The sequence below is a fragment of the Passer montanus genome, unplaced genomic scaffold (assembly GCF_014805655.1).
Source record: "Passer montanus isolate IOZ18808 unplaced genomic scaffold, ASM1480565v1 scaffold28, whole genome shotgun sequence".
NCBI lineage: Eukaryota > Metazoa > Chordata > Aves > Passeriformes > Passeridae > Passer > Passer montanus.
Genome location: NW_024367483.1, coordinates 8276981 through 8303295, shown reverse-complemented (window position 1 = coordinate 8303295; position 26315 = coordinate 8276981). Strand labels below are relative to the sequence as shown.

Here is a 26315-nt window from a genome sequence, read left to right as displayed (position 1 = left end):
AACACGTGTTCCTAAAAATAAAATAAAATAATAAAAAAAAGCTTTTATTAAATAAAAGCATTACCATTAATGTTTGATTTAAAAAAAAAGTATAAAAGCATAAAGAGAGCAGATTTTAAATAGTACTTCTATGAATCTCAAATTATCAAGGGACTGTATTTTCTCTTTTGCAATCTCTAGTTATTCTTTTTAGAAGAATCAGAGTTGAAAAACCAACAGAACTTTAATTATACTTTTTGAAGTCATGAGGGCTTTTAAGGAAGATACTGTGTACCCTGTGCAGTAGTATTAGCCAGCAGATTATCCAGCCAGAAGTTTTTCAAGACTTAATACTGTTTGGCAGATAGCAAAAAGCTTCCACCGTGGGAGATGTTAGGCAAGAGGCTTTTAAGAAGTCATGCTTCAATTATTCTGGTTAATTAGAAAGAAAGAAAGTCTGTAATTAAGGGAGTAGTTCTTCCCTATTTTTTCCCCTCCAAATGAAGTTGAAAGTTAATTTGGAGCTAAGATTATGGGGTTTATTTTCTCCTGCCTTTCACTTTGATTGGATGGACATGATAGCTGCTGTCATAATACTGTGGGACCTCCAGAGATGAACATTTTAGTTGATCAGCAGCTTGAATTTAAAGAGCAAGTTCCTATATTTGGAAACTTTAACAGAGTCATGTAATTTCACTCTTCATGTGATGATAGCTGCAAAGGCTTACAGTAGAAAGCTACTTTTGTGATTTGCTAACAAGGCAGTTGCTAAAATAAAAATCATAAATGTCTGTGTATTGTCTTAAAACAGACCCTTCTTGAAGATGAAACTATGCTAATAGAAACTCATTGTGGCATCATCCCCTAGGCAGTGACAGAAGGCAGATCTCATTGCAACCCAAGCTCTGTGTACTCACACTGGAGTCCTGAAATATTCATTTGTGCCACATGTGTGTCAGGAGGTGTTACAGAGGGAGACCACATTCATGGATGGTTAGCAGCTGGTGCGGAGCAGGGATAACATGCAGAGCTCTTTCCTTCTTTTTTGTCCTATTGGTAGTTTGGAAAAAAAAGGAACAAAGCCTCAATGCCTGTAGTCAATACCTTGTGAATCATGGGATATTCAGCTCCTTATTTAAGGAGAGAAACAGAGTCATTAGTTATACCATACAATATGAACATTTTAATTTTTTTTTTAGTAGGTTATACTTGTTTAAGGCCAAACAGCACTGAAAAAATAGACTGAAAATGTAAGAGTGCTCATACCCTTTCTACCAGCACAGCAATAGGACTTGAGGAGCCCAGAGAGAAGTTCAGACAGGTGACTGCAGTCCTGTTGAAGCTGAGGACCCTTTGCAGGTGGTGCCAGGGTTCAGCAGTGTGGTGGCTCTGATGATCTGTGTGTGAGCTACTGAAATTCTGCTTGTGCTGTGATGTTACCAAACCTGTAAAGTGATACCAAAGCTAGGCTAAATATGTAAACCCATTATTTCTTCAGAAAGGGGAGGAAAGAGTGCCTGAGAGGCAGTCTTCTGAATTTGGAGGAAATCTAGTCATTATCAGGGAAAGACATCCCAAAATTGCTTCATGAAGGAAAGAAACAATTAGAGCAAGCTATTTGCTTCATGGTTTTTGTCTTGCTTTTTATATTGCTAAAACCCAACAGAGAACAGCTGTTTCCCAGGCTGGATTGACTAAGCCTGCTGCTTTTTCTCCTTTATTATGGCTTGGGTAGTAGAGCTGTTTTTCACTGCTCACCTTAGTAGTTGTCTTGTAATTGTTTGTTTGGTTTTTTTTTAGAGGTTAGATTTCACAAACTAAAAAAATGGTTTTGTTTTTCAAACATTTGACAAATGTGAATCTTCAAGTTATAAGTAAAACCAAAACCATCTTATTTCTTCTGATAAATTAGCCTTTTTATAATGTTTGCCACTTGCATTCATTTAGCCTTACTCTGACTTCTGTTACAAAAATGCATAGCACCTTAAACATTTCACTATAAATACTTGGTATTTTGAGATATCTCCAGCTAAATAACTTCTGATTGTGAAGAATTGTCTTACATAGCTGGTGGTTTAGATGGCTTGTTCCTTTAGATGGATGTTGATTTAATCAATATAACAAAACACAGAATACAGCTGGAATGCTAGCCCTGGATGGAGCTTTTCTTTAAGGAAAGGGAAAATTAGTTCTGTGGTGTCATTATCAGCTGTAAGGCCAGCATCTATCTGCCTGTTGTTTCACAGCACCTCCCAGATGCTGGGGTTCCCAATCTGCCTGGCTTCACAGCTCCTCATCTGCCTTGCTCCTTGCAACTAAACTACCACAGTGTAATTGAGAATTTCAACCAGATGATGGTGTGTTTTTTTTTGTTTTTTTTTTTTGTTTAAGCCTAATTAACTGTTAACTTGTTAATTGGTGGGAATTCCTACATCAGAGATCAGAAGTTTGTGCTGCTAATTATCATGATCTGGTATGTGAAGCTGTGCTGACACTGGCAACATTGGCAGACTGGGATAATTAGAAGTAGAGAGAAGCAAAACCAGAGTACTTATCTAATTGATTTGATGGAATATTCATTTTTTTGCTGCTCCTCCCTGTCTCAACAATAGGAGTCAAGTATGAGCTGCTAGATATTGGAAGCTTGGTTGGCCTCTGAGTGTATGACCAAGTTCCACCCAAAAACGCAATGTATGAACAGGTATAAAAAACTCTTTAGAAGTGTACATCAATAGTTTGCACAGCACTTGAAAGGAGAGCCAGAGCTGATTGGTTTTCACTTTTTGGCTGCTGGGAAGCACCTTGTTGGGTCAGCACAGCTGCCATGGTGGGTGACAGCTCTGGTGATGTTCAAGGCTGGTGGCAGCAAAGGCCAGAGCCCCTTGGCTGGCCTGAGACATCCCATGGGCAGAGCTGGCAGAGTTTAAAAAATACATAACATAGAGGTCCAAACAACCTGTCATTAGCATGAGGTACTGCAGTACCTTGGCAGGACACTCATTCAGTGCTGTTAAAACTAAATTTTAAAATAGAAAATCTAAAATGTTTTTGAATTAATAATTTCTGCAATTTTTTTTTATGTTTTGCTTTTACATACATAGTTGTGGTGTGGGTTCTTTTTGGTTTTTCTGGGGGTTTTTGGTTTTAGCAATATAAAGAACTATACAGATGAAGTTCAAGAGTGAAATGTTGGGTGGTTATTGAATATAAAGGAAGAACACAGAAGGGAAGCAAAGCATTGAAAGATGAGTTAATGGTGGCCCACTGGTGATGTGTGTTATGGAGCTGTAACTACAGTATGGGTAGGAAGGCAGGGGGGAAAAAGCCAAGGGGGATGAACAATCCATGAAAAATAAAATTGAAGATAAGAGAGAAAAAAATTGTGTGATGGAAAGATTTAAGAAAAGCCTGGGAGGACTATAAAAAGAAGTTAAGGGAATATAAAAATTGATGAGAAAAGCAAAGAGATTTTTTAAAAAAGATCACACTTTTAAAGAAAATGTTTGAGATGAAATGACTTTTTTGTACAGGTAGGAAAGTTGCTTTTCTCTCCTGAGAAATCCTGAAATGATCAACAGGGCAGGAATAGGCCTGAGGTGCCTCCTGGGAATGGCTCTGCCTGCCAGGGAGTCAGGGGTAGGACCAGCCATGTCCTGCAGGAAAAGGAGGAGCAAACTCCTTTTCCCAGGCTCAGCTTCACCTCTCTGGTCTTCCTACTGGGAAGATTTCCCCCCTCACTTTAGTTACCTGCCTCCACTTTGCAATTATTGGTATCTTGGCACAGTTTGGGTTTTTTCCCTTGAGTAAGCTGGAGTTGCTGCTTTGTCAGGAGCATGGCCAGCAGGCAGCATTTAGCCTCTCAGGAAAATGCAGTCACTACTCCTCAAACATCAGCCTCTACAAAAGAGATTTTGTGCTTTCTTGGTTGAAAAGAGCATGGAATTTCTCCTTTTTTTCTCCAGTAAAAATATTCCTCTTAAGTATTGGAGTTCCTTGGATTTGAAAATAGGTGATGGAATAGAGACCTGACTATTCTGGGTCTCCAAGTCTTGACAGTACCTGCAGGGTAAAAACCCAACAAAACCAGATTCCCCCAGCTCTTCCTAATCCCATCCTTAAATTAGCATGCAAATATTTTCCTGCAAATCCAAGTACTGAGTTCAAATGTACCCCTCTGCCCCCCAACCAGCTGGGAATTTAAACCTCAATAGCAAATAGAGTGGTTTAGTATGAAAAAGCCTTGTGGTGCAAATCAGTGTGTTTTGAAAAGATTGTATCAAAGTGAGACAGATGTTTTCACAGAAAAACCTGGGCAGAGGTGTGAGGGAGAAAGTACCTGACTACAGCCCACAGCTTGGCCAGTGTGGCATGTGCTGGGGCAGTGAGATTGAAGTTGCTGCTTTGAACAGAGGTGTGCAGTCATCTGGTGTGTATATTCTGTTTTCACAGTGTTTAAAAGGAAAGACAGTTTTGGGTGATCCCAGATCAGTTGTTGTATGGCTCCTGTTACACCATATGGAAGATGTACTTTGCAATGATTCCTGTTTCTTTTAGCTGTTCCCTTTCAAAAATACTGAAGATTTTACCTGCAAATGTTTGAAACCTGCATACTGATCCAACAACAACAAAAAAAGTTGCATAAAATATATGGTACATGATCTGGACTGTCAGTTATCTGTCACTTGTTCAGTTTTTCTCTTGGAGGTGGGAGGAGGTTATTTTCCAGTAGTTTGGCTGCATGCTTTCTATTGCATGGATCATGTGCTCATGTATAGTAATGTGACCTGTAACTCAGACTTTGGGTCCCCAGGTAGACGAATGCCATGGATTGATGAGCAGGGACATTTCAGTAACATCTTCCCAAGTTAAACTTGACAGGTTAGAGTAGTTCTGTGCGTGTCTTGTCACATAACACCCAGAGAGCATCAGGAGGGTCAAGTGATATCTGAGAATGAACTAATCCCAGTGAAAGTCTGTACAAGCTTTATGTCAATTTTTTGAGAGCAATTTTTTTTTAGCTTCTTACTTTCTATGTGCTTTTTCATGGCTGTACTCCTGTGCTGCTAGAATTAGTTTGTGGCACTATTAAAAAGAGCAAAGACAAGAATATTTGTTCTTCCTCCCATTTGATTGTATCCTTGTTAATATGTAGGTGCCTATGCCAACAGTATCCTAGAAGAAATGTGGATTGTGATTTTAAGAGGTCCAGGAGAGGAAAGCATAGGAATCAGTGGGATGCTGGCTGCTTCTGTTGCAACCTGCTCTCCCTCAGTTTCTGCATGGGTTCACCCCCTGCTGAGAAGGGTTACTGGAGTGTGATGGCTGAGATTTGCCAGAGATCAAAGCAGTAAATAGAATGCCCAAACACAGCTGCTAGGGCACTGCTGACTCAGATCCAAATTGGCCTGATGCTTTCCAGCCTCTCCTTCCTCACTGTGTGTGCAAATCCAGGTTTGTCCCATCCCAGGTGCAGAATCCAGCACTTGACTTTGAGGGAGTCAACAGCTCCTCCCAATTTAGTATCATTGGCAAATTTTGTCTCCTTTCCTGCCCTGAGTCCAGGTCATTTATGAAGATGTTGAAGAGAACAGGGCTGAGGATGGAGCCCTGTGGGACCCTGCTAGTGACAGGTCACCAGTCTGATGCTCACTGTAACCCTGTGTGCCTGACCTGGGAGCCAGTTCTCACCCATCCCATGACGTGTTTATCCAGCTGTGGGGTGGACCTCTTATGCAGAAAGATCCTGGGAGAGACAGGATCAGAACTTCACTGCAATCCAGAAATTTCATCAACCATCTTCCCTTGATCACCTGGGCAGGTCACACAGTGTACCTCATCATGAGAGGAAATTGAGTTTTTTAAGGACTTTCTTCTCATGAATCTGTGCTGGCTGTGACCAGTGACTGAGCTGTCCTTGGGGTGTCTTTGAGCATAAACACAAATGCTGATTTCAACTTCTCTTAAGGCTTAATGTATTTAAGGTGAGCTGGGATGGTGGAGCTTTCTAATCCATCAGGTGCACTGACTGACAGTGAGTAAAGCGCAGCCACTTGCTGGTTTAGTACAGAAACTAAATCTTGAAAGCTTTGTGAAACATCACAGGCAGCATTTCTGTAGTAACACAATGAAATTTCCAGGTAGAATTTGTGGGATTTCCTATCACTTTAACCCAGTAAACGTATGCTACAGAACAAGCAAAGTAAATTTTAAAGGTTTTCAAAGTATTTTTAAAGTACTGTATAACAAAAATGACAGAATAACACATACATTTTTTGAGTATTTCTATATGTTTTATCTGAAAACAGCAAAAATATTTCTAATAAATAGAAGTCATAAAATAGTTACAGTGTGCTATAAAAATGTAATTTATTTTACACTTGGTAATGCAGGATGGAGTAGAGTAGCACTAAATAAAATCTGATGCAGTGAATCTGGCAGAGTACTAACTGTACATTTAGATGACTGTGCTATTAACCTCTTTCATATACCCTCTCTAGTTTGTGGGCTACCTTTTATTACAGCAATAAGTGATAAGAACTACTATTAGCAGTATGAGATGAATACTGGCCCCAAATTCAATTTTCTCATCCAAACTGTTATGACAATGACCTATAGACTCTTTAAGATGAAATTAATTTTGGTTCAGAGGGCCAGCATATGGCTTATGGTTCCCTCAAGTCCTACTTAAGCCTGAGCTTGATGTTTTATTTAGAATATCTTGTATAATAATTAAGCACTGACTAGATTATTGTATTATTTTGCCCAGATTGAACAACTTTTTCCAAGAAAAGAACAATACTTCAGGAAACCACGTGTTTTACATTTGTATAGTTTTGTAGTTGTGAGCCAGATGCTGCTGCAGCTGGAACTGCCTATTGCATAATCCCCAACTGTGCTTCTTGAGATGTGCATCAAGATTTACCCTTGGATTATACGGTTTAAGTTATGTAATACAACATTCTTGTAGTCTAGATAAATTTTTGTGCGATGTGGCTCAGAAGGCATTTTTTTTAGTCTGTCATTTTAATTTATGAAATTTTTTCCTTTTAAACTTATGTTGTCCTTCTGGAAAATGGTACTTTTGCTGAGTGTCTAACAAGTCATATGAAAAAATTTTGTAAAATGGCATCAATTTTCTCCAAGGTGAAGCTTCAGCTAGAGCTTACCTCTTTCTAAAGATATACAATTAATAAAATTAATAAAAAAATAATTACACAATTGATCACACAATTAATAAAATAGTTTTGAACGCACCAAACCACAGAAAACCTTCAGAGCTTGTATCCTATATATGCACCAAGAATCATTCCTCTGTCAATGGCTCTCCCTACTTTGGATCTCCAATAACTGACATAAAATGAGTTGATGCTGAAGAATAAATGGGTGCTGATGATAATGGAGCCCTAAAATGTGAATATAATGTGAATCATTTTATAAATCCATTGAAAACCAGGTGGTGGTCTCCTATAAATTAATGCATGTGTGTCCTTCATATGAATATGAACTGTGAAAGTTTATTTCATTCTTTCTGTGATTTTTTTTCTTCCCCTTTTGTATACAAGGCCTTCATTTTAATGCCTCTCTATCTTGGTTAGGTCCAACTTAAATGTCTAATGAATTTAATTCACTTTTTTCTTTAACGGTGTTTAAAGATTGTCTGATTGTTGTGTTATGATTGCTACAGGGATCCAGCCTTTTTGTATCTCTTCATGTTCAATTCTGTGTCCCGTGGAGCTAATGGAATTTATTTTTCTCTGCATTCTGTAAAAGAATTGGTGTTTGTGCAAAGACTAAAATCCAAAATGCAGCCATGATTCACATTAATTCTATTAAAGGATATCAGAAGGATGTGTTCTACTGTAAAATTCCTCATTGCTTTTTGCAAGTGTATTGAGTCTTGAAAACTGAGATAAACTGAAAAATAAAGTCTGTACTTTTGAAGGCAGGAAGGCTGAATAACAGCGCAGATCAGAATCCAAATTCCAAAGGCATAACTTAGTCTTAGAAATTCGTTTTAGGAAGATGTGGCACAGACTAATCCTAAATTCTGTCATAGGTCGCATGAGACTGTTCTGACATTTAGAATGGTCCTCGGCGTGGCAAGCTTTCAGGGTGACATTTAGATGGAACTTTTTAGAAATATATCACCTACTTGGGGAAGTGCTGTGGAGTGGAGCAGATTTATAGAGCGAAGAGCCTATTATGCAGAACTGTAGATCACTGTCGTCCACCACTAAAGCCAGATTTTTTTGCTAATGTTCACCAAGTGTCCTTTGCCTTTCTCCTTTCCTTGTTGAAGTAACAATTCAATTTGATAGCATTGCTTTAAAATATTTTTGCTGGGAACACTAAACTTCTATCATTTGTCTCATTGCCTGCTCAATGCACCAGATGCTTTTCCCTCCTTTTACTTCCATTTTGCTTTCAGCTGCCTGTTTGCTCCAAAGTTGGTGATATCAACACGTTGTACATCTAATAATATAGCTGGATTCTGGATAGGGCATCCATCATATCACTGTGTACAGAATATATACGTTGGCAGAAACATTAACAAATGAAAATAATAACTTCTAGAATGCAGTGTTATTGTATGAAAGTACAGTGCTCCCCTGAGACAAATGTACTGTTATGAGAATGGAAAAAAACATTTCAGAAAGAAAGAGGAAAGGGGAGGCATAAAATGACTGCCGTTACCTGTTGTCAAAATTTGTGAAATGACTATTAAAGGATACTTCTGGAGTTCTGTACATTATATATGGTATTTTCTGCAGTGTTGATAATATTTTGTAGAAATTTGTAGCCACAGTGTTTCAGGAATGTCTAGTATTTTTGATAAATCTGTTATCCTAAATCTGCTGGCAAAACAATTGAATTCAGACCATCTGAGTCCAGGACCTCAAATCCCAAAACCTTTTACTTGTACCCTCCTTTTCCCAGTGTATCCAATTCTCCCAGTTATGTGGAGCAGAGCTTTGGCTGGCTGTTCATTTGCATTCAGCAATCAGTTTAATCAGCTGTACATGATAGGTACCCTTCATTAGTGCTTTGAATGAGGCTTTCTATTCTATATCAATGAAAAGGGCTGATAAATAGGTGGAAATAAAGAATGAATTATGTGAATGCAAGGTGCTAAATAAATTCCAAGACAGAGCTGAGTGTGAGTATCAGGAGCCTGTTTACTGGTGACATTACAGAAATAAGTAATGAAAATGTTAAGGATTTGATGTTCTAACAGTGATGGATTGTTTTGTGTAGTTTTCAAATTAATTCTTAAAGTCCTTTTTACTGTCACATGATCTCATTTTTCTATGTTCTCATTTATATTGCCACTATATTCTACTGCTGTGGAAGTATATTCTAATTAACTTTGTCACAGACTAGTGTAATTGAAGTTACAGCTTGGTAAAGCTGAGGGTCAGTGCACCTTCATGATGACTGGGGGTTTAGGAAGATATTTAAAAACTTACAGTTGATAAAAATGCATGAGAGGAGAGCCAGTTATTAACCTGATTTCAGCTAAAAAGAAACCTACTATTACTTTTGTGATATTAAGAGTCCTTCTGATTTGTAAAAAGCTCACTGCATTCTTCTTTCTATGCAAATTTCTTAAAATTATGTGAACTCTTGATGCTGCAGAATGTAGGATGCTCAACTGGCCTACCTATGCAGATGGAATTAGGTGGGTTTTGTGTTAATGAAGAAAGGGAAGTATCTGACATTTGATCTTTTCATTTAATCATCCACATCCTCATACAGAGATTTACAGATTAAATATGGCAGATTATTGTTCATGTCACTCTGTAGAACTTGTAACAATGGAACCAGCAGAGAATATTCACAGTGTAAACCTGTAAGAGATTCACTCTTCAGCAGGTAGATGGAAAACTTTAAAAATTACCACGTCAAGTTAGGCTGAAATAAATGTGTTTGTGTGCAGTGTGAGAGTATCAGCTGTCCTTTTCACATCCCCCAAAAACTTAGTCCTGACATGGTGGTGTGTTGCTTCAAATTTCAGACAAAAACAAAGTCCCAGAATGGGTCAGGGTGGAAGGGACCACAAAGTGGGTGTTTTAGGGCTGTTCCTGCTCCCATGCTTAGGGGGAGTGTGCTGGCTGTCAGGGAGCTCGTTTTCTTAATGACTGCACTTGAAGAAGGCTTCACAACTACAAAGGAGCAGAATAAAGTTACTGAAATCCTCATTCTGCATTAGACCTTTTAGGGAGATCAGGAGGGCAGAAAGTATGTTGCTGGTTTAGTTTATTTTGGGTGGGTACACTGCTGTTGGAGTGAACTGTGGGCGTCAGTCTTTGTGGGATGTTTTTCCCCTCCTTGCTGTTGCAGTCAGGTACCTCAGCAGCTGGAAACAAGCATCTTGAAAGTTAAAATTGCAAAAGCAAGTCTATAGTAACAGTAAATAACTTCATGTGAACTACTAAAAGCATGTGTTAATTGAGTAGCCTTTTTTTGCCCCTAACAAAAAAATTACTAGCTACAGCTCTTAAATGAATGTTTGTCCTTCTCTAGGACAGCAAAAAGCTGTAAAATAAGACTGATAGCTAGATTGATTAGAAATTGAATTGTTTCTTTTTGACATATTTTTAATTATTAAAACAGGAGAGAATGTCAATTCCCTTTGCATACAGAAAGGGAAAGAAGCATGACCTTAAGAATTCATGGCTGAAATTTTATTTCAGCCTGATGAAATGTATGCTCTGATGCTGTAGCTGAGATGAACAGAAGACTCTGGCTTGACTGGAGTCATGGTGTAATATTCCTACAGAACTGAAGGAGATTACTGTTCTTATATTATGGGTTAGCTCGCATAATGTTTTGATAGAATTTTATCCTTCAGCTTGTTCAACTCTGAAGAGTTCTTTGAAATCCCAACATATTTTTCTACATTTTCGTGGAGAAAAACTTTGTCTTTGCCATGAATGACCACAGGGTGGCAACATTAAAAAATGAAACCCCAGAGCATGAGCTACAGACACACGGGTAAGGTTGAGTGTTAGGTTGTGTAGATCTTAGGGAGAGGGCAAGCACGAGCGGCTGTGCCTGAGGGATATGTACCAACCTTAGAGTTTTTCATCAATTTCCACAGCTTAAGACCTCATGGTTGCAGTTTCTGGCTTTGCTTAGGCAAATAGGAAGAGAAACTTGGTTTGGAATGAAATGTTTGTCAGTCTTTGCTCTCATCCAAAATAATTTTGTGATGGCTGGTGATGTGTTATTCTTGAGTAGAAGAGCTACTGCTCTGTACAAAGCATTGAGGACAGGGCTGGCTGGTAGTCAGTGTGACATACAAAAGTATGCTGCAGTGTTACCTGGTACGAGCGGCTGTGCCTGAGGATATGTCCCAACTTTAGTTTTTCATCAATTTCCACAGCTTAGGACCTCATGGTTGCAGTTTCTGGCTTTGCTTAGGCAAATAGGAAGAGAAACTTGGTTTGGAATGAAATGTTTGTCAGTCTTTGCTCTCATCCAAAATAATTTTGTGATGGCTGGTGATGTGTTATTCTTGAGTAGAAGAGCTACTGCTCTGTACAAAGCATTGAGGACAGGGCTGGCTGGTAGTCAGTGTGACATACAAAAGTATGCTGCAGTGTTACCTGGATCAAAGAATAGGACAAAGAGCCAACCTGCTGCTAGTATTAGTACTCATCTGGAAATTTAGATTTAGTACAATTAATAAGAATTCTCAATTGCATATAAAAATGAAAACACTTCCATATTTTCTTTCTAGTATGACCAATATATAAAATGGAATTTTAAATGCATAATTTCTTGTTTACTGCCATTTCACCACTGGTTTGTGGGTTTTTTTTTTCTGAATGCTAGCTTTTTAAAGCACTTGAGACTTAAAAAAGCTTGTTTATTGAGGTATGTAAAATTAACAGCTGCTTGCAATGGTAGAATATTGCAATGTGCTTATAAATGTATGTGTTACACCCAATTTCAGAAATTAGTTTAGAGGTGTGATAGTTTTCTATTCTAATAGTCTAATGAAGTGAAGAAGCCTCAGGAGGTGAATTTAGCCTTGTTGTTTAACCAATGAATGGACTGTAAGCTGTTTCTCAAAAAGAGATTTGTCAGTAGAGAACTGGGTTTCTAACTCTTATGGTTTCCTCTCAGCTCCTTTACTGGACTTGATTCTTAATAAGTAGGAACAGATCCTGAATGAATCACTGGAACTTTGAACTCCTCCAGGAGATGATTAGGAGAACATTTAATAGTAAAAGATTTAGTACTCAGGCTGAATAATGGTAAGACCTATTAAATCATCGTCTTTCATTTATTAAAGCATTTCAGTAAAACTGACACACAATCTACCGTTGCTCATGAAAAAATTGAGAAAGAAGGGGAAAAATGCCAGCTGCATGTCAGAATTGATAGCAACTTATTGTTGAGCACATGTGAAACAAGTGATCGTGTACTTGCATGTGAACACATTTACACAAAAAAGTAGCCAGCCCCCTTAAGCAGCTCCACCAACGTCTTTCATTTATTAAAGCATTTCAGTAAAACTGACACACAATCTACCGTTGCTCATGAAAAAATTGAGAAAGAAGGGGAAAAATGCCAGCTGCATGTCAGAATTGATAGCAACTTATTGTTGAGCACATGTGAAACAAGTGATCGTGTACTTGCATGTGAACACATTTACACAAAAAAGTAGCCAGCCCCCTTAAGCAGCTCCACCAACAGTCATCTAATGTAATACATAAAAATATAAATTCCTTCCAAACTTGTAAGTAAATAGTGTGGCTTACTTTTTTTTTTTACATAATTTCCATGGGGTTTTGGTATTGTGTTTTTTGTGGGTTTTTTTGTTTTGTTTTGTTTGAGTTTTTTTGGTTGTTGTTGTTTTGTTTGTTTTTTTTTTTTACTTGTATAGCAATAAGTGATAAGTGATTTTCTTTTCCACAGGCTTTTCTGTTTGATTTATCTGACAGAAGAAAATTAAGAAAATTAATACTCAAAAAGTATTTGTCAAATCAGTAATTTGAAGCCTGTTAAACTAAGAAGTCACCCAATAAATTTGTAAATAAATCTTTTTGGGGTAAATATACCCTACCCTATACTATCAAATTTTCATATATTTGAATTTCATACTAAATGGCATCCAGGCAGGATTGGTCCAAATTGCTAGAAGGAAGAGTAGTGTGTGACTAGACATTTATGTTTAATATTTTGTTGTGTTTTTTCTGTATTGTAGCTCCAAGTAAAGATTTAAACTTCTGCCTTGTGCTAGGAGAATGTGCAGACTTTCCCTTTTAAGGTGGTGACATCCACTGCAGATGTTGCAATTTATCACTTGGCTTTAACACAAATGTGACATGAGCTCATTAAACTTCTGCCACAAGCTTTTATTGCTTTAATAATTTGTTGCAATATTTATAGGATAATGTGATGAATTGAATTGAATTTATCATATTATCCAAAAAATGATGTGGCAGAACAATAAATCAATCACATTTTAGAAAGTGTTAAAATTGTATTGTCTTAACATTCTAGATCCAGGCATAATAAGATCTCCTCTGAAAAGGGAAGCTTATTATCGTGGAATATTTCATAGCAGACTGATTGGTTTGGGTCTTGATCAAAAATCTCTCAAGCTGTTATCTGGTAGCCGCTGATGTAACATTTTAGAAGAGTATTTTGGCAATGGCTTGTCTTCTTGTGGAATAGACTGAACAGAGAATGAAGGCTCACTCGAGGCTCTTAGCTGAGCTGGCTCCTGGCTGATGCTGATTTTCTTCTAATTTGCTTGATAGTAGTGAGACTGTTCCTAGAAGTAAAGGAGCAGCAAGGAGAGTACAGGAACAGAGAGCAGAGCAATTTATAACAACCTCTTCTTTTTGTCTCAACTACCTTTTGAAGGAACCAGTTTCTAATTCAAGATATCTGTGAAGCCCCAAGGAGAGCTGGGCTGTGTGAAATACAGGTATTGCTCTGCACCTGTAATTACACACCAATAGCTGTTAAGTAGAAAGAGAATAATGTAGTAAAGGAAGGGGAAATAAAAAGCTTAAATTAATTATAAAAGCAGTTACTAGACATACGATCCTCCAGGTTATGATTTTTTTAAATTTGAAATATGTTTTGTATTTGTCCAGCCTCCTCCACTCCATACATTGATTCATTCTAGAGTGATGCTGTGGTTTATTCTAAAATTGCAGTTATTGTTTTTATGAACTCCTGTAAACCAAATAACCCAAATCAAGGAGCAGGACACCTGTGTGGTGAGAATTATCTACATGCAGAAATACTCCAGGCACCTCTGATACAGATCCTTGACCTGCATTGTCAGCTAAGTATGTCGTGAGAAGAGGAAAGGATGCAGACAGATGAGAGCAAAAAGAAATAATTAAACAATAATATCTGTTTGACTCAGGCCATCAGAAGCTTTATTAAATTAAGGTTTGTCAGACACAGAAGTAGAGTTTTAAGGAACATAAGAATTATATTAAGATTGAACTTGTGAGTGCATATAGGATATCATATGAGCATAATATATAGTGTTCTCTTTTTATAACAAGAAAATACAAAGAGAGACTCCAATTTTAGCCTTTCTTAGGGGAAGACACCTGAGTGACCAGAGTAATAATTGTGATTTTTGTGGTAGCCTGGGTTTAAAAATCAAAATGTCTTTTGCTTTCATGATTCAATATAATATCTTCCTATACGTGTACATCTTTGACATTTTCAGACGAGTTAAACTTCCTGGCATTGTCAAAATACAACATTTGGTCTCATGTATGGAACTGAAGGAGGAGCATGTTGTTGCAGCTCAGTTCTACTTGAGACTATCTCTGCCTCTGGAACATGTGCTGCTTTTTTCCTTCACACTGTTCTCCTGTGTGTGGCAAGTGCTCTGTTATCAGTGGGTACGGGTGTGTGACTTCCATCAAGTGCTGCTTTTTTTCTATTTGAACAGACATCATGGGAAATGCATCTCAGCCTGGGAGCATGGTCCAGGCAGAGCAGAGATGAGGTCAACTGTCCCTTTCTGAAAACTGTTGAAATCCACTAAGTGGGAAAAATGTGGTAGGGATTTTCCAGAAAAAAACATGAGTTTTCATTTAACATCATTGTAATGAGATGATTATCTAGCTTTGTCCATTTGCAAGCGTCTTATTTCCCCTTCCCCCTTGCCTTTGTTTCCCTAGCATTACTCTGTCATCTTGGTAGGTACTTGGCAGTTACCATCAGCCTTTCTACCAAACGTTCATGGAGTCTTCCAACCTTACCTTTTCTGTGATTTTTTTAATTGCTGCAAACACTTTGTGAATGAATGTGTGTGTGTTTCTGATGACTGCTTTTAAGTTTCCAGGATGTTTAATTTGCTTACAAACCATCCCCACCTCCAACAATCTCACAAATAATATCAGACAACCAAATGTTCTCCTTCACCATAGCGCATGTCAGGCTTAGATTTTTTTGTGGAAAATCAAGTGATTAAAAGGGCATAGCAGTTTTAAAACTGCTTTTGAATGAGTACAAGGATTTCAGAAGTGTGAGTTCACATACTTTTAGCTTCTGCTTTCTCTAGGCTGCTGTGTCCAGGTGCTGACCTAGAGCCCCAGCTTTTGAAGAGAGCTTTTTTCCACCAATGCTCTCCATCTTTCCCTCACTGGTGGTTTGGAAGCAGGGAAAAAGAGTTGGCATCACTTTTGAATATGGGGAGTGGCTTTCAACAGATTTGACAGAGAATCAGCAGAGAAAACAAGCCTTCATCTCTAGCTCACATTTGAATGATGTTGATGATCTTTCCTTAATAGTTTAATGTTGTGTTTTGACATAGTTTTTGGGTTTTTTTGGGTAAAATCAGAGAAATAGGACAGATAAATATTAGTGGTACTTTCATAGAAATATCTGGCACAAGGGCTGCTCAAGTTTATTAGAAATAGGAGCAGACCTAAAAGTTTGCTCAGACTTTGGAAGTTTATACGACATAGCTGTTACTGTGAGACTGTATTGCTTTTCTCCATTTTTAAAATGTTACATATTTGGCCTTTAAAGGTAAGGTTGCTCACTGTTAATGTGTTTTATTTACCTTAAGTTGGCATAGTTTTGATTTCCTCTTGCTCCCTCTTGAAGAGCAAATGAATAATAACTTGGTGACTCCCTTGTGATGCATTTGGCAGTTGTCATTTCCACACATTTTTCCTAATGTAGGGATAAATGACATGTGGTAACACTAATTTATTAGAAATATAGCAATCCTCAGTTCTAAAATTTACCATAAATACTATACATTTTCTCCCTCACTAAAGACTTCATTGAGACAGACATTCAATGCTGTAGGAGATAAACATGTTTTAGGTATGGCTTTGTTTTGAACATTTTTAGTGCCACTGGAAATTATAATACATAAATTAATAATAATAATTATGCAGCTTAAAATGTCTTGGGTTGTTCTGAAGGATTTTTCTAAGTATGGCTAAATTTCAAGTTCAGATAAAGAAATATTAAAAAATAATTAGTGAAATCTTACAATTTGTTTGCTAAATTTACAAAGGATGAAGGCAGTGGTTTCCAAATTATTCAGTTCTCCCAAGGGAGCCAGAAAGGCGAATAACTGTGTCAGCTTCCATTGCAAGCACTAAACCTGGAATTTATAGGTGCACATTTTAGTAATTATCTGCTTATACCTTTGAAAGATGATGTTTTAGTGGTATAATCAGAATTGTAAAAACTAAGTTTCTATTGGATTAGATTAAGATCTATTTGAAAGGCCATTGGAAATGCTTGAATAATTCAAGAGGAGTAGGTTCTAAACAGTACTGATTGTGAGGGTTTTTTTTATTTTCATAGTGACCATTTTAGAGACAAATGATTCTGTAAGACCTTGAAAGAAAAAGGTCACTTAATGCAGAATGTACAGCTGTACAATTTATATGCCAATTAATATCCTGATCCATGGCAGACAACTGAGTTAAAAATCACAGTGGTTTCATGCCAAAATCCATAATATAGCATTCATTTTTCCTTGCATAATAGAATTTTATTTGGAGAACATATTTGACTAGATGAAGACATCAGTGTGTCTTGGACGAGAGTCTGGCAGTAATCCCATATATTTGCCATCATTATATTGTGTGGTTGTCACTGTGTCTGCCATTGGAAAAAACCCCTCCTTCCTTTGGAAAGCTTCCTCTGCCTTCCTGTGGCTCCCTTGGGGGCATTTTAATGGTTTTAGAAGGATACAAATGCAGTTAAATTGAAAAAAATGTATATACAACTGGGAGCCATTCAGGTAGTTTCCATAAGGATTCAGTCATTTCCTAGGGCTTCCTATATTTGTATCTGGGACACAGTGGACATGAAGTATGTAGGGAAGTGGTGCAACTCTTCCAAACTGTTTCTTTACAGCGCATCAGTAATCAAAGGTTTTAATTTGATTCTGATTTTTCCCTTTCCAGATTCTACATGCATTTTCATGTAGCTTTAAAGTACATACATAATAGGAAACACAGAAAGAATAACCATTTAAAAAAGCAGTTCACATTATATTAAAAAGTAGCCATTTGAATTCCCCCTAGATGTTGGTTTAAATAGGAGTTATCCCCATAAATTATCAAAGGATTTCTGAAAGTCTAATCTGAACTGCATAAGCTAACAGTATTTTATAAATCTTACAATCTGGTTTTTTTTTAAGTTCCTAGACTGATTGGTAGCCTAATGCATTTACTCTTGGGAATCGTAGGGTATCAGTTTAAATGATTAAGTAATGGGAAAAGAGCTTAATCTCTTACAGCTTGTCTACAAGTAAAGAAGATCAAAGACAGAGCAATCAGGTTTGCCAGCTTTGCTGCTCTTTGGAGACTGGGGAAATTAAAACAGTCCCTCGTAAACTTAGATTTGTAGTCCTGTCCTGAACAAATATGTTCATAAATATATGGGAAGTTAAAGAAGAGGACAATTTGTCACCTCTCTAGAGAAAACTATTACCTTCTTTAAGAACTAATATATCAGTTTTCACAAGGTCTGTCAGCTCGGTGAGATCAGCTCCAGGATGGGATCAGCTGGAATTTCTCCTCAGGAGTTGTTCTGCTGGAGTGTTTGTACCTGCTGGAAGCACAGCGTGCCCATCCTGTGGCTCCAAAGCCCTGCAGCTTTATATCTGGAAATATCCCTCCTAGCTGTCAGAACAGACACTTGTAATTCATGGCACTGATGAAAATGGATCTTCTCTCAGGATTTCTTGTTTCCTCACCTTTTAGTGTAGCTGATCTGACACCTGGAACAGATTTCCCTAGGTATGTGGGAAATCAGGTTCCTCTGGCACTGGGTGGGATCCTCACTTGGGGAACCACTTGGTCATTTTTATATATTTGACACTTGTCCTTCTGTTTGTTTTGCAACACTTTTTTCATTCAAATTCACTCTTTTACTGCATTTTAATGCACATTAGTAAATATGCTTGGATTTCTTTGTTACCCTGGAAAACCAATTCTCCCATGCACAAGTAAAACAAACTAACTGTAACCAGCTCATCAGTAATTTATATTTTAACTGAGTGGAAACAAATATCCACACAAGTGAAGGCAAATTTAAGCAAAGCAAGCCTGGCAAGCTTCAAGAATAAGTGTTGGGGATGGTTCTTGGAAATTTTGCAGATCTTCAGAGGGTGTGATTTCCACAGGGATATATATGAAACCAAGGGTGGTTGTGCTTTAAATATAACTTCATTGATATTGATTGTTGTCCTCCCCTGTGAAGCTGACTTGCAATGCCTCGAAATGTTTCTGCTTGGAAAAGAGGGGTCAATGTCTTCAATAAAATAAGAGCCCTGTGAAGAGGAGACAAACTGGTTTAAATACTTGGTAAAAAAATCAAAGCTTAAGCAAAAAAGGAATGAAGACACAAACCTTTTTATTAAATTAAAAACTTTGTCAAGAGAAGGTTTGTATAAGATTAGAAATGCCTGAAATATGTTTTTCATTATGAGTCTTGCACCTGTGAAATTTCATTTGATAAATAGGTTATTCTGGGCAAGGGACCAAAACAAAGTAGCCAATGGACAATAATTTGATAAGGGAATGAGAATATACTGTAGCCAAAAGGATGTGAGTGCAGTTTTTCAAATCCTTTGAATGAATAGCAATGTCTTTAAACTTCTCTTATTAAATATGATATTTGTAAGCAATTTTTAAAGCACTTGTTGAGTTTTAACAACTTAATAAAATCATGTAGGACTAATATTTTTGAGATAGCTAATAATTTGCAGTACTGTCTGCTGCTATAAGCTTTTATTTAATTAGTTTCCAACTTAGTAATTTAAGTTAAAATTTCAAAACCATTACTTGAAACTTGTGTGTTCTACTTTGATATGATTTAAATGAGTTAGAGAAACCAACCAAAGGAAGAAGGAGCTCAAAAAAAGTGATTCTGTAAATTTTTTTTTTAAAAAATTAAATAAATTTAAAAAAAAAGTCAAGTTTAATCTGATTCTGAAGTATGGAACCACATTTGAGTAAGTATAGGAATATTGTTTTCATAAATCAATTGGTTGAATAATGTGCATTGAGTTACAGGAGTGAAACTAAAAATATCCTAGAAAAAAATAATGGGTAAATTAACCCATAAACCTATTCTTCATGTCCCAGGACCCATCATTACACAGTTCAATATCATCTGACTTAGAGGTGAATTAATACCTGGTTATTGTTTTGGAGGTTCAGAAGATGAAATGAAAAAAATATTGATTTTAATCCTGATTGAAACCAAGTCCTCTTAAAGAACCTTTTTATTTTTCAGGGAAAACAATCTCTTAGCCTGTACAAATTCATGTTTTAAGGACTTTTAAAAAGAGACTGTTGTTTCAGGTAACAGCCATCGAAGTCATCCAAGGCATAAATGGTGCAGGATTATAATTCTGTTTTTTGAATGTAAGGGAGAATGTATTAGTATTTTGTTTCACATAGTAGAAGGACTTTGTAACTTTTTTAGTGGGATAAAGTCCTTCTAATGCTGTCTTTCACAGGAGAGCTGTTCATCTTCATGCTAAGTGCACAAACATTACTGGTTTCATAATAAATACCAGGTTTTATAATAGAGTACTGGTTTTATAATAAATTATCAGGTATTATAAGCAGAGATTGTTTCTGTCTGAGCTCTAGCTCCTGTTGCAGTGCGTTTTGATATCTATATGAAATAATTGCTATGTATGAGGCACAAAACAGGATTTACAAATAACCACACATGGTGTGATTCTGGGTCCTGAACAGGGCCAGGAGTTGGATTTTGATCCTAGTGGTTCTCTTCCAGCTCAGGGTATTCTGTGATTCTTTATAATCTTGTATTTGAGGGTATTTGGACAGATTGTGAGGCTTCCATCCTTAAAAATGCCCCAAAGCCAACTGGACACAGCCCTGAGAAATCAGGTCTAGTCTCCAAGCCAGTTTTCACACTTCATAGACTGACAGTTGTTTTTTTTTTCTTCTGCCTCTTTTCCCCTCAGCCTTGCTCAGGAGTTGGTTTTAACAAGGCTGGCAACATTCTGTATTACAGTAGAGCATGTAGAAGGCATGCTGTAAAGACCTGTAGAGGCATTTCACAGTATATACATTCTTTTTATAGGTGAATACTCCATTTAAATGTTCAGTTGAACAAAATTTAGGTAGTAATTAAAAGTGTTTAACCCACATAAAAAAATTTTATGTAGGTTATGCAATTAATTTTATTACAGAAATTGCATTTAACTTAAGAACTGATGACCTTATCTTAATGCAGTAATGTATTTTTCATTAAAATGAAACATCCTGTTAGCCAGGCAATAACCAGCCAGAAAGGAAGAGATGGAAAAGGTCCACAATATACCATGTACAACATCTGTCTGAAAGAAAAAAATAGCCAGTAATGCAGCATTTTTCAATTTATTACTGTGTCATATTGGAAAGTTTAAACTGTAATTAAATGGATGGGAACTACTAATACACTGTCATTTTACAGCTTGGATGGCTTCTACTGCTGAGCTGTCCTACCTCCTTCAGTAAATTACAGCTGTTGGTTGCTCTTTTATGCAGGCTTTCACACGTGGGATGTATTAATCATTGAGGAAGATTATTGAATGCATTTCCAGACACAGGAACAGCCAATATTTCTGCTGTCAAATGCACCTTCCACCTGTTTGCTGCAATGCTCTTTGCATTTTTAGGGGTTTCTTGTCTTTGTTGTATGCTGATAACAACATAGATCTTGCAGATGAAGTTTTCTAGATGACTCAAGATGATAACTCTGAGTGGATATAATATTATCATTGTTTTTGCTGTCATGAGATTGTTTTCTCAGTACAGCGTATTATTAAAAGTGTGTGGTATTAGCAGCAAACAATATTTTTAGCAATGTTATACTGCAAGGAAGAGGGGATTTTTATATGTAACAGGTGAATAATCATGGACTGCCTGTAGAATTTTACTTCAGGGTGTGTACTTGCAGGTAGTGAACAAACTTACCGCCTAGGGGGATGCTGATGGGGTTTGGACTACTTTTTCTCTCTTGAGATTCTTAAACTGCTTTTGATGGCAAATAAAAGTATTTAATTTTTTTAACCATGCTTTTAGATGTCCATACTTTGGAAACAGGTCACTTGGGTGGAGCATGTTGTTTAAAAGCCCCCCAACTTCCTAAGCTTTTGTTGTCATTATTGTAAAATATTGTTTTGGATCAGCTAGAGATTCTTACTAATATCAACACATTGATGGATTTGATTCTGCAGCCTTTGTCAGCAAACTGAAATCAAGAATGAAGGAAAAAAACCCACCAAGCAAACAGGAAAATATTAAGAGTAGAGGTTCAAATAATGAAACTACTCTTTCTCTGGTTTTGAGTAAAAAACCAATTTATTGCTTTGGGAGGAAGAAATCCTCGGTTGGCTAATTTTAGGTATTAGGTCTGTTTTAGAGTTGGCTTCAGTAGAGGGAGTTCCCAAGGCAAGTGATGTGTACAGCAAGAATAGTCTTCTTTATTAGATGGCTTGGTAGGTTTTATGGCTTATATTTAGCTGCTAATCGTGTTCATTCTTCCTTGAAGTGGTAAGAAAGATCTTCTGTAAATCTTTATCTTCTTGAGCTGGATCAAATGCTGTAATTGTAAAAAACTGAAAGAAAAATACTGATTTTAGGGAAATACACCTTTTGCTTTCTTATATGGCTTTTCAAATGTGTAAATTATCAGTGGGCTAATTGTTCTGGTGCAATACTTACAGTCCTTGAATAGAAAAGTCAATTGACTTAAGATTTTTAAAATTTCAGTGGAGTTTTACCTTTGTTTTAGTTGGGTTTTTTTTGTTTGGTTTTTGGTTGAGTTTGGTTTTTAGTTTGTTTGTTTGTCCTGGTTTTATAGCTTTGGGGTTTTTCTGGATTTTATTTTGTTTTTTACCTCTGTGGCACTGGTGTATGCATGTCTATTTATTTTAGTTGGTGACTATTGTCAGGACAATAAAAAGAGTAAACTGAGATAGGCAATCATTTAATGAGTAATTTTTGAGGCAGGAAGGCACCTCTGGAGGTTGTATAATCTAACCCCCTGCTCAGGGCTATTTCTCACTGGGTTTTGAGCATCTCCAGAGGTTGAGACTCAACAGCTTCTCTAGGAACCTCTACCAGTGTTTGATTACTTTTGTAGGAGGAAAATGGGGTTTGGTTTTTTTTTTTGTGTTTAGGTGAAATTTGCCATATAGTTAATTTCTGTCTCCTTTTTTCCTGTCACTGGGCACCACTGACAAGAGCCTGGCTTCCTCTTCTTTGCTTCCCCCATCTGGTATTAACACATGTGGATCAGATCCTTTGCATTTCCCGTTGGAAGTATATTTCTCCAGTTCCTGTCAGGATATTTCTCCAGCCTGTTGAGGTCCTCCTGGATGGCAGCACGAGCCTCTGGTGAATCAGCCACTTCCCCAGTTTTGTGTTATCTGCAGAAATGTCATGCTTTGTGTGTAAAGATGAAACTTTTGTCACTATTGCAGAAATCATGAATAGAAAGATCCCTGAGGCTGAGACAGCTGACTGCTGCTGAGCTCTTAGTTTTTAGAATAGCTGGATGCCAGCTATAATTTTTTTTTGCTTTTGTTTATCACTAGACATTTTGCAATAAAAATGAATATAGCATTATGGTCATTCCCTAAGTTTTTGTGGTGATTATTTGATGATGTCTTATGAATGATGGTCATAAAATTAAATTGATTGTGTTAGCTATTGTGTTTGTTGTAGCTGATGATCCATTGCCCACATTAGCATTCCTAAATCAGATTTTTTTCACTTTGGCATTTGTTATTGTTAGTGGTATTGTATGTAGGGTTTATTTCAATATTAATTTTAAAGGTAATTACAGCATATATGAATAGCAAGTAGGTTATACTTCCAGTTTCTGCAGGGAATTAAAACTCTGCAGTAGCTGAAATCCTACCATTGCTAAGAAATTAATGGATTACCTTCAAGGAGCTTGATTTTCCTTGGGTAGGAAAGTGGACTGAAACATAAACAAACTTGCAACTTTTGTTAATGTTTGCACTATCCAATAAATGTAACCAGCCCTTGGGTAGGAAACATAAACTTGCAACTTTTGTTAATGTTTGCACTATCCAATAAATGTAACCAGACTTCAGTGAAATGGGCACACTCGGTAAATACAGGACAGCTATTAGCACCTAATGGAGGCCTTCCTTTTTCGCCTGAAGGGAGGAAAAGATTCTTAGCTGGGAGGCTGGTGAAGGTGCTGGAATCGATTTCCTAGGGAATCTGTGCTTGCTCCATCCCTGGAAGTGTTCAAGGCCAGGTTGGAGGGGGCTCTGAGCAACCTGGGCTAGTGGGAGGTGTCACTGTCCATGGCACTGTGCTTGTAATTGTATGATAGAGTCCCTTCCAAACCAGGCCCTTCTGTAAGCTTAAAATTGAAGTTTTAAATGTTATTATTTCTGCCTCATTGTGAGGGAGCAAATGAAATAGCAATTGCAAGCAATTTCATTATGTTCAGTCTTCTCTTTAAAAGTATTGCAGGGGTTCCAAAACCTTTTACTGCTTGCTCCTCTGCCTGCACATGACACGTTTTTGCAAGTGCTGTTCCTGAAAGCACAGAAAGATAATTTGAGAGGGTTAATCAGGGTGTGCAAAGTTTGTTACTGATAACATTCCAGACAGGACTGCAAACTTAAGCAGAGCATTAAGTTATCATCTTGTTTTTTATGGATATGTTGCTGAAGGTGCTTCAGCTACAAAAACCTGCCAAGCAAGGAGGAGTCTGTTCAGATATCTGTGGTGAGACTGTGTGAAAGCACTTTAATGGCTCACCTGGCAGCTGACAAAGGAGAGCAAATGGGGCAAAGCCTTGGTGGTACAGGAGGGTTTTTGTGAGGCAGTGAGGAGGGTTTGCAAGGCTCTGGGGTGTTGCAGAGGGATGTGTTATTTTAGGTGTGGCCCCAGACGTTCTTCACCAGCTTGCTGGGCTGTGACTTGGTGTTTGACTTCCTCAGCACCCAAAATGTGAAAGGTGCCTTAGCAAGAGGTGCTTGGCTATTGGGGTGGATTTATACTGGCAGGGAATCTTTATAGGTATCCAACATGCTGCTCCTGCTGCCAGCTAGGAGAGAGAGGAGCTGTGAGAATCCAAATTTCTCCTCTTGGGTGCAGGAGAGCTTTTAGCTTCTCTGAGAGATCTGGTAAACTGGTATGCAAATACTTTAAGGCCCCTGCAGGACAAAGTCAAGGAAGTTATTTAGATGTCTGATCTCTTTATCCTGGGAGGAGTTCAAAACATTTTCACCAGGGCTCTCAGGGCACACGTGATTGCTCACAAGAATTGGGAGTTGTCTGCAACACCTTTTTAGCTGTCCCTTGCAGCAAAGACCAACAACTGTCAGAAGGGTTTAACCTGGCATGTGTGACTTTGCATTGAAGTGGACTAAAGCACACTTACTAAAGCTGTAAAGGGCAGATGAGATATATAGATGAAGAAACTTTTTCTTCAGTGCTTCTTGCAGTCCCTCTGCACATCACTCATTGCAAACACAGCTGGCATGAGCACCTGCAAATCCACCACTTCTGCTCACCTGCCTGGCATGGTGGGAGGAACTTCAAGTGCAGAGGTCAGCAAGTTAAATGTGGGCAGGAAACTCATCCCTCTGGAAAACAACCAGGCTAAGGCAGGTTACTCGGCACTTGAAATTTTAAACTGAGCTTAGAAACACAGCCACTCTTAGCAGTCAGGGCCTGGCAGGAGAGTAAACGCCTGATTTAGGGAGGCCAGATGTTGGTTTTGGGGATCCCAGGACAGACTAATAGACTAGAGGGGTGACAGGTTTTCACATGATTCCTATAGGAGATGCAAATTGTATCTTGCCCACTTTGTGAAAACACAAATGCAAAAAATAAACTGTGGGGAAGAGAATAAAAGGTATGTACTGCTTGTTAATTAAGACTGATGATATTAACAGAATATTAATGAATCTGTTATAAAAGAAGGGTTCATCTGAAATGTTAATGTGAAGCAAGACTTGATCGAAGTTACTAAATATAAACTCTGTATTTGATTAATCTCTTTTTATTGTGGTGTATTTTTGGATTGTATTTAGCAACTGCCTCTGAGAAAGTAATTGTGATGGGAATCAGAGAGTAGTAATTGGCAGGCAGGTGATACAACAGAGATTATGCAGGAATGGCTGCTCATGTTTCTGCTTTGCTGTGGAGAGACAGGAATTTGGATTTAAGCTGTTGCAGTAGGTCCAGGCAATGCTGGCTGTGAGGCTGTAACCATAGAGGGAGCCTGTACTCCATCTAGGGAAACACGCCCTGGTGTGCACTGAACTGAGAAGAAATATAGGTACTTCTTCTGGCATGACAACCTGAACCCCCTGGGTGACATCCAAACTTGTGTAATTGCAAGACCTAGATGACATTAATCAGTCAACCACAAATTGAGTTTCAAGCTAAAAAAGTATTTGTCTGTCTTTCAGCAAGAACACTGTTCTTGAATAGAAAATAATTTCAAATGTTTGCTGGGCTTGGGAACAGAAGGGGAGCTAGAAATAATATACTGAAAATGAAAGCTTGCCTGACCAGTTTGGTGTTTTTACTTTTAATGGATAACCCATCTCTTATAGTTCTTAAAAATTTTTATTTTTCCTTTGAAACAGCACAACTCTATTAATGTTGTTCATGTTTATATGTTTAAAAATCCCACAATAGATCTTCCTACAGGGAAAAGAGCCTGATTGTTAATATTTCACTGGAATTTGAACATTAAATCCATAACAATAATACCCAATAAGCCATATGCACTGCAAAGGGAGGATTTTGTCTGTTTGCTGTTCAGATTACATATAAAGATGTTTCTTT

At 37.6% G+C, this 26315-nt stretch overlaps 1 long non-coding RNA gene across 2 annotated transcripts in view; it reads left to right on the top strand.

Moving 5' to 3' along the window:
- LOC120504086 overlaps window positions 1–25393 on the top strand; it is a 56731-nt gene extending 31338 nt beyond the window's left edge. Inside the window, exon 3 of one of the 2 annotated variants that reach the window (XR_005627932.1) lies at window positions 24822–25393. This is a non-coding gene — a long non-coding RNA (uncharacterized LOC120504086). Of the gene's footprint in view, window positions 1–6745; window positions 7524–24821 lie in introns of those variants that run through there. The other variant, XR_005627933.1, reaches the window with a different exon arrangement.
- The last annotated feature ends 922 nt before the right edge of the window (window positions 25394–26315 follow it).